Source organism: Elephantulus edwardii, unplaced genomic scaffold, assembly GCF_000299155.1.
Source record: "Elephantulus edwardii isolate Elephantulus edwardi_28Jun2011 unplaced genomic scaffold, EleEdw1.0 scaffold00064, whole genome shotgun sequence".
In the NCBI taxonomy this organism is placed as follows: Eukaryota; Metazoa; Chordata; class Mammalia; order Macroscelidea; family Macroscelididae; genus Elephantulus; species Elephantulus edwardii.
In genome coordinates, this window is record NW_006399814.1 from 11,186,271 (window position 1) to 11,194,015 (window position 7,745).

Sequence of the window (7,745 nt, forward strand, 5' to 3'; positions counted from 1 at the left end):
AAAAAAAAAAAAGAATCAACATCCACACAGGCATGAGTTGTGCTGACTTCAGCACCAGGGAAGTCACAGCACATGGTCAGAAGCAGGCAAGGTGAGAAGGAAAGAGCATAGAAAAATTTGCACGGTTGGACCTTAAGGGAATTTTGGAGATCAGATTGATTAGCCTAGGAGTTCTTGATATTTTTTTATAAAGAAAATTTTAACAGCAGAAGCTGTTATCCAAACTAAAGGTAAAAGGGAACTGCAGGGAGAAAAACGCATGTGCCCAGCCCAGCAAAATAGTCCTGTGGTCATGAAGGCTTGGAAGCTAATACTTACACACAGTCTGCACCTGCTCATCTCTGGGAAGAGCCCCAAAGGTGGCACCATTTGTGTCTCCAGAAGCACACAGTCAGGTTGGGGGGGGGATGGGAAATGGACATACAAACACACACCCTAAGGGCAGTCAGAGGAACAAGTCTTACACTACAGGTGGAGTAAGGTTGCTTCTTAATAGAGGGGCTATGGGGAGTTACAGGAAGGTCTAAAACATCACTCTGTAAAACAGGCCAAGTCAATTTAATCATCTAGGGCAGATACAATCATAAGACTAGTCTGTGAGATGTCCCCTACCAACTGCAGACTCAGTCCATCTGGCCAGAGTAGGAGCAGAGTAGTAGAAGATTAGACACGTGAGAGGTGAAAGGTGAGAGGTGGTTCCTAGGGAACCACCAAGACCTTGTAGAAATGATTCTTTACTAACTGCTGGAACTGGAAAAATTCACAATGATTCTTCAGCTTCATGCTCCTGTGTCCCCACCAGTCCCGCCTCCCCAGCTCATAGCATTCACTTACTAGGGGGCTTTGTGGGCTGAGTTCTCAGCAGAAGTGAGAAGGAAAATCAATATTCACAAGGCTATTGTTTTATCACCCCAGTAGTGTAGCCAAGGGACAGTCCCCACAGTGGGGGACCACCTCCTGAGAGGTTAGGTCAATAGAGAAGTCGTTGTTAGGTGCCATCAAGTAAGACTCATAGTAACCCTATGAACAGGCGACCTGAACCCTGCTCTATCCTGTGTCATCATCTCTGACACAATCACACCCATTGCTGAAGTTATCATGTCATTCTATCTTGTTGGAGATCTTTATCTCCTTCACTGAACCCCCATCTTTCCAAGCATGATGTCTCTTTCCAAGGAGTAACCTCGTCTAGTAACAGTCTCAAGTATAAGAGGTAAATCTTCATCATCTTTGCCTCCAAGAAGCCCTCCGGCCACAAGATATCAAGACATATCTCTTTTTTTCTTTTAGTAGTCTATAGAATGCTGAACACTGTGACACTGATGTATCAAATGCAATAATGGTCACACATGGTGGGCAGTGTTTGGTGGAGTTCCCAATTAAAAAAAAGCTTGGCATCAGGAGTGGCATCCACTTCTGAAATAGCTTGCTTCTGGAAACTCTATGAACTTTGCAAAGCGATGAAAGTTATACAAGTGTTCAGGTCTTTCATTCATAGGGTCATTGGTCATTATGAGTCATCTACAATTCAACGGCACTTAACAACAACAGTCCACAGGATATCTGTTGCTCTTCTCCAATACCACAACTTAAAGGCATCAATTCCTCTGTCATGGCTTATTCATCATCCAGCTCTCAGACGCACAGCAAGTGATTGAAAAGATCATAAAAAGAATCAGGCACACCTTGGTGTTCAAACTGACATCGTTATTCTGTAGCACTTGAAGCTGTGAGTGATTTTATTTTGCTCAGATTAATAACCAACATCCTTGGTACTAGCAATCAGGAAATCAGAAGACACATTGCATTGGACAAGTTCGCTGTCAGGAACCTCTCTAAAATGCTAAAGAGGAATGGAGTAGGGCCCTTTCAAAAACCACTGGTGAGTCAGAACATGCCCAGAGAACAAGGCTGCAGGAACACAACACCCATCATGCCAGAGTGCGAATCCGGTGGCAGGTGATGGGAAACCTCTGAAAAACTGTGCATAGGACTGACCATGGTCAGTCTGCTGGAAAGGGGCAGAAAATGAGTGAAAGGAAGAGGAAGAGGCCTGGTAAATAGACCACACAATGGAGAGGCAGTGGTGAGGCAGGGGCTGTGGGGTCATAACGTGGGGGTCACAGAATAAAGAGGCATGGCAGCAGCAGGACGAGTGGCACCATCACCCACCCAGGCTGAAAAACCATGCTTTTCTTATCCCTTTACCATTCGACCCCTGACAGGTGACTTTCCATGAGAAGGGAAGCAGCTGAGTCTGTGTCCTGTTGAACATTATCTACCTGGCAGGACACACACTACCTTACTTGGTTCCATGTTCTGACACATCTGATAACCCTACCTACGTCTCCTCTATGAATGAGGACAATGAATAAGGATGACAGAAGAAGAATTTATGCCTTTAAGCTGTGGTGTTAGATAAGAGCACTGAATATCCCATGGACTGCCAAAAGAACAAAGAGATATGTCTTAGAGAAAACACAGTCAGACTGGAGCTTCATCTCACATACTTTGGATATGTTGCTAGGAGAGGCTATTCCTTGAAGAACATCATGTTTGGAAACATGGAAGGCTGGCAAAAGAGAGGAAGATCCTCAACCAGGTGTTCAGAGACAATGACTGCTGCAATGGACTCAAGTATGTCAGAAAAGATCAAGACAGCACAAGATAGGATAGGATTCAGATCTGTTGTTCATAGAGTCACTAGGGGTCATACTTTACTCAATGGCACCTAATAACAACAACATCTTCTCTGGGGCTGAGCATCATGAATGCCATTGTTGTTGTTGTTATGTGCTGTCAAGTTGCCTGTAACACACAGCAATCCTGTGCGCAACAGCTCTGAACCTTGTCCTATCCTGAGCCATTCTCACTGTCTCTAAACACACCTGCCCCCATTACCTTAGTCACTGTGTCAATCCATCTCATCCAGGGTCTTCCTCTCCTGTGCTGTCTCCTCCACCTTTCCAAGTATGATGTCCTTCTCCAAGGACTGGTCATGCCTGGCCATATTCCCAAAGTATATGAGACCGAACTTCAAAATCCTTGCTTCCAGAGAGCAAATTTATTTCACCTTCTCCAGGACAGATCTATTTGTTCTCCTGGGAGTCCGCCGTATGTTCAATGCTATTCTCCAACACCACAACTCAAAGGCATCAGTTATTTTTCTATCATCCTTAGCCATTGCCAAGCTTTCTGATGCATAGCTAGTAATTGCAAAGATCATGGCCTGAATAAGGTGCACCTTTGTCTCTATCTAGACTGACATCTTTGCACTTCAGCACTTTGGAGAGGTCCCTGACAGCAGATTTCGCCAATGCAATTTGTCTTTTGATTTCCTGACTGCTGGTGCCAAGAGTGTTGACTGTGGACTGATGCAAACTGGAGCTATTAAAATGTCAATCTTTTCTCCATCTGTCATGTAGCTACAATTAGCCAAGTGTTGAGAATCTTTGTCTTCTTGATGTTGAGCTTCAATCAATATTGAATACTACAGTCCTTGACCTTCTGCAGTAAATGCCTCAGGTCCTCAGTTTCAGCAAGCAAGGTTGTGTCATCTGCATCACGCAAGTTGTTGATGAGTCTTCCTCCAATTCTGATGCCACATTCCTCCTCATAAAGTACAGCCTCCGGAGTGATCTGTTCCACATACAGATTGAAAAGGTATGGAGACAGGACGCATCCCTGATACACTCCTTTCCTGATTTTGAACCATGCAATTGTTTCCTTACTCTGTTTTGACAACTGCCTCCTGTCCCAAGTATAGGTTTTGCGTGAGCACAATCAGGTGTGCTGGAATTCCCTTTCTTCTCAAGGTTAAACACAATTTGTTGTGATCCACACAGTCAAATGTCTTTTTGTAGTCAATGAAACACAGATAAACATACTTCTGGTACTCTCTGCTTTCAGCCAAGATCCATCTGGCATTTGCAGTGGTGTCCCTAGTGCCACCACCTCTTCTAAACCCAGTCTGTACTTCTGGTAGTTCTCTGTTTATTTGGATGATCTTCAGCAGGATTTTGCTTTTGTGTGATATTAGAGATAATGCATACACAGGTACATAATAAGAGTGTAGTCTCAACTGACTGGTGACTGGAGGATGCTCAGCAGGCAGCCAGCAGGCTGTCTCTAGAGCTCAGGCTAGAGTTCTGGAAGTCCTCAGCTAGAATCATAACAACTTCACTGTCGGAGCTGATCTAAGCAAGGACGGAAGGGTCTAGTGGGACCCTAACCCAGGCACTGTTCTAAGAGCTCTACACAAGGAACTCTTTCAGCCTCTCAATCATTCTGAGTAAGCACTGTTATCTTCAACTTCAGATGAAGAAACTGAGTCATGGGAAAGTCACAAATTGCTAGGAGAAGGCAGAACCAGCACTGGGCCCGTGAAGAATGGCTCCCTTAATCATTCTGCTATAGGAATCTAGGCCAAGATTAGGTGAGAGAGTGCAAAGGGAGACAGGATGGGAGGCATGAGCCCAAAGCAGAGGCTACATGCAAGAAGCAGGTGGGCAAGGCAAAGCTAACCATGAGGATGGAAGGAAGAGGGACAGGCAGAAATAAGAGGTGCTGCCTCCCACAGGGCAGGCTCACTCTGTGCTGAGAGGACCTGGTAAAAGAGTGAGCATGTGATGGCTAAAGGTACTGCGATGATGATGACACCATAGATCAGAATGTGAGAGGTCAGTGGTGACCCTACAGAGAGGCTGGAGAGGCCCAGATTTAAAATCCACCCAAAGCTACCACCCTCGTCCAGACCCAGTTCGCTGGACGTGGTGCTCTGTAGGGTGCAAATTTAGTTGCTTTCCTTCCATCCACTGGGACCTTATTCTATGCCAAGTTCTTCCATATGCACAATGGATTTGATCCCTAAACTGTCCACAGTTCTTTCCAAAGCTCAGAGTGCAATATGTTGCCTATTTATAACCAGAAATTCCCCTATTGCCAAACTGGACAAGGAAGAGTGGCAACCCCATACTGCCTTTGATTTTGTTTTAAGTAAGAAGAGCTAAGAATTGAGTCCTTGTCTGTATCCAAGTTACTCCTTTTCCCCATATATGGCCAGATCCACTGTTTGCCAGGACAAGCCGTGTTTTCCTTATTAAGCAATACACAAAGTTAGCAAACAGAGCCCGCTCACTGCCCCACATCCCTCTCCCAACAGTCACAGCTGAGCAAGGGCCTAGCAAGGCTGCAGCACACCAGAGGGCCCAGCAGCAGTGGGGATACTGACAAGGACAATGTATCCAGCACCCTGGCCCGGTCTGGCCCACCACTGATAGTCTGCAACAGTAGTAACTATGACTGACAGTTCCGTGACCTCTTAAGTGTGAATATTATCCTTGATAATACAGATCAAAAAACCTAAATCAAACCCACCACTTTTGAGTAGTAGGGAGCTCTGGTGGTCTAGAGGTAAGGAGCTGCACTGCCAATCTGAAGGCACACAATTCAAATCCACCAGCTGGTCCATGCGATCTACTGCCTCTGTAAACTCACTGGAGGGTCAGCTATGGGTCGGTTCCGACTTGGCAGCACACAACAACAATAAACTTCGAGTCAATTTCACCTTAGAGCAACCCTCCATCCGGCTTCCAAGACTGTAAACCTGTGTAGGAGGAAGGAGACGGCCACAAAGCAGCTGATGAACTTTCTCCAGCTAGAGCAGCTGGTGGACTTGAACCTCCAACCATATGGTTAATGGCACAACAATTAATGCACCGTGCAAGCATGATTCCTTCAGATGATCAAAGTGAGGCATCATTTGTTCATAGTCATGAAGTTGGAATGTGAGATAGATTGAATTATATCCCAAAAAACTAAGTGTTGTAAATCCTACTCCCTATACCTGTGGTTATAATCTCACTGAGGAGTTATACGTGAATGAGAGGATTAGTGTGAGGCGTGTCTTTTAAGATATAAGAGAAGTTAAACACAAGCTAGAGAGCAGAGTTAAGGGTAGAGTAATGCCAAAGATCAAAGAGACAACCTTCCTCTGGAGCTGCCACCCTCAATCTGAACTTCTAGCTTCCTAAATTCAGGGGGAATACATTTCTCTTTGTTAAAACTGCCCACTTACAGTATTTTTGTTATAGTAGCTAAGATATAATTTTTATATTAGTTTTGTTACTCGTAGCTAAGATACAATTTGCTGAACATGGAAACAGCCCAAATGTCCAATCACAAACTAATGGATTGAGATGTTGTAGTACATTCACACAATGGAATATTATGCAGCAGGCGGGAGCAATGATTTTTGTAAACTATCACCTAACTTGGGAGGGACTCGAGAGCATTATGCTGAGTGAACTCACTCAGCCCCACAAGGACAAATATTATATAAAACCATTATTGTAAAATGAATATAAGGATCCAAGAGGGGTGGGAGAGGTTGAAAGCAGAGGGATAAGGATTTGCAGGGGGAAGAGGGGATTAATCATGATGTTGTACAATTTGTTGGGTAGAGGGGATGAGGGAATTGAAAAACTTTGTTCTTGAAAACAATGTGTTCAAATTTTGTAAATTAACTAGTTAGGGAAAAAAATTTAAAGATATAATTTACTAAGGAGAGTGCTGTTTTATCACATAGAATATGGAAGTGGTTTAGGGACTGGGTGGTTTTTGTTATGTGCCATTGAGTTGCTTGTGACTCAAATTAACCATTTGTACAACAGCTCTGAAACCTGCCCTATCTGGAGCCGGTCTCACTCACTCTGATGGATCTAGTGGCATTGTTATCGTGTCAATTCATCTCATCCAGGGTCTTCCTCTCCTGCTCTGTCCCTCGACCCTTCCAAGCATGATGGACTGGTTCCTCCTGGCCTCATGCCCAAATTATGTGAGACACAGTTTCAAAACCCTGGCCTCCAAGGGATTAATTGGATAACGGGGGACAAACAAATCTGTCTTAGAGAAAGTGCAATGAGGGTGCTCCTTAGAGTCAAGGATGGTGCAACATCTCACAGACTTTGGACATATTGTCAGAAGCAGTCAATCTTTGGAAGAAAGCTCCATAGTGGGAAAGGTAGAGGGTTAGAGAAAGAAAGGAAGACCTTCAATCAGATAGACTCAGTGACTACAATGGGTTTAAGCATGAAATGATGGGTTTGATGATGATGCAAGACAGAGAAAGGTGTAGATCTGTTGTTCATAGTGTCACTATGAGTTCTAGTCAATGCAACCACACCCAATAACAACAGTACATAATACATTATATATTGTACTGTTAAGTCAAGTGATTACAGGTTGGAATCCACTAGCTGCTCTGTGGAGGAAAGATAGATGGTCTCCTTTCATAAAGATTTACAGCCTCAAAAACCTGAAAGAAGGTCTCTATGAGCTGGAACTGATGACAGCAGTGAGTTTGTTTTCTATCTACTTACTCATTTCTTTTTTTTTTAATTCAAATCTTCAAAATAGTCTTTATTCTACATTTTTAGTATAAAAAGATCCACAAGGTAAGTTCACCACAGTGTAGAGAGAGACATACAACACTGAACTTCCTAACAGTCAATGGTACAGTCAAACATCACATGTACAGAACACAAATTTAGATAAACTGAAATGATAAAATAAAATCCAATTTCAGAAAACAAAAATCAAAATATTAAGGATCCCTGAAATATTCTTCACCCTAATAAGACTTCACTGGACTCAAGTCATTTTGTAGTGAGGCATTCACAATATGACCCCATTAACCCAGCTGAGCAATTCTTGGGAGCCACCTAGGAGTGGATTCATCAGACACT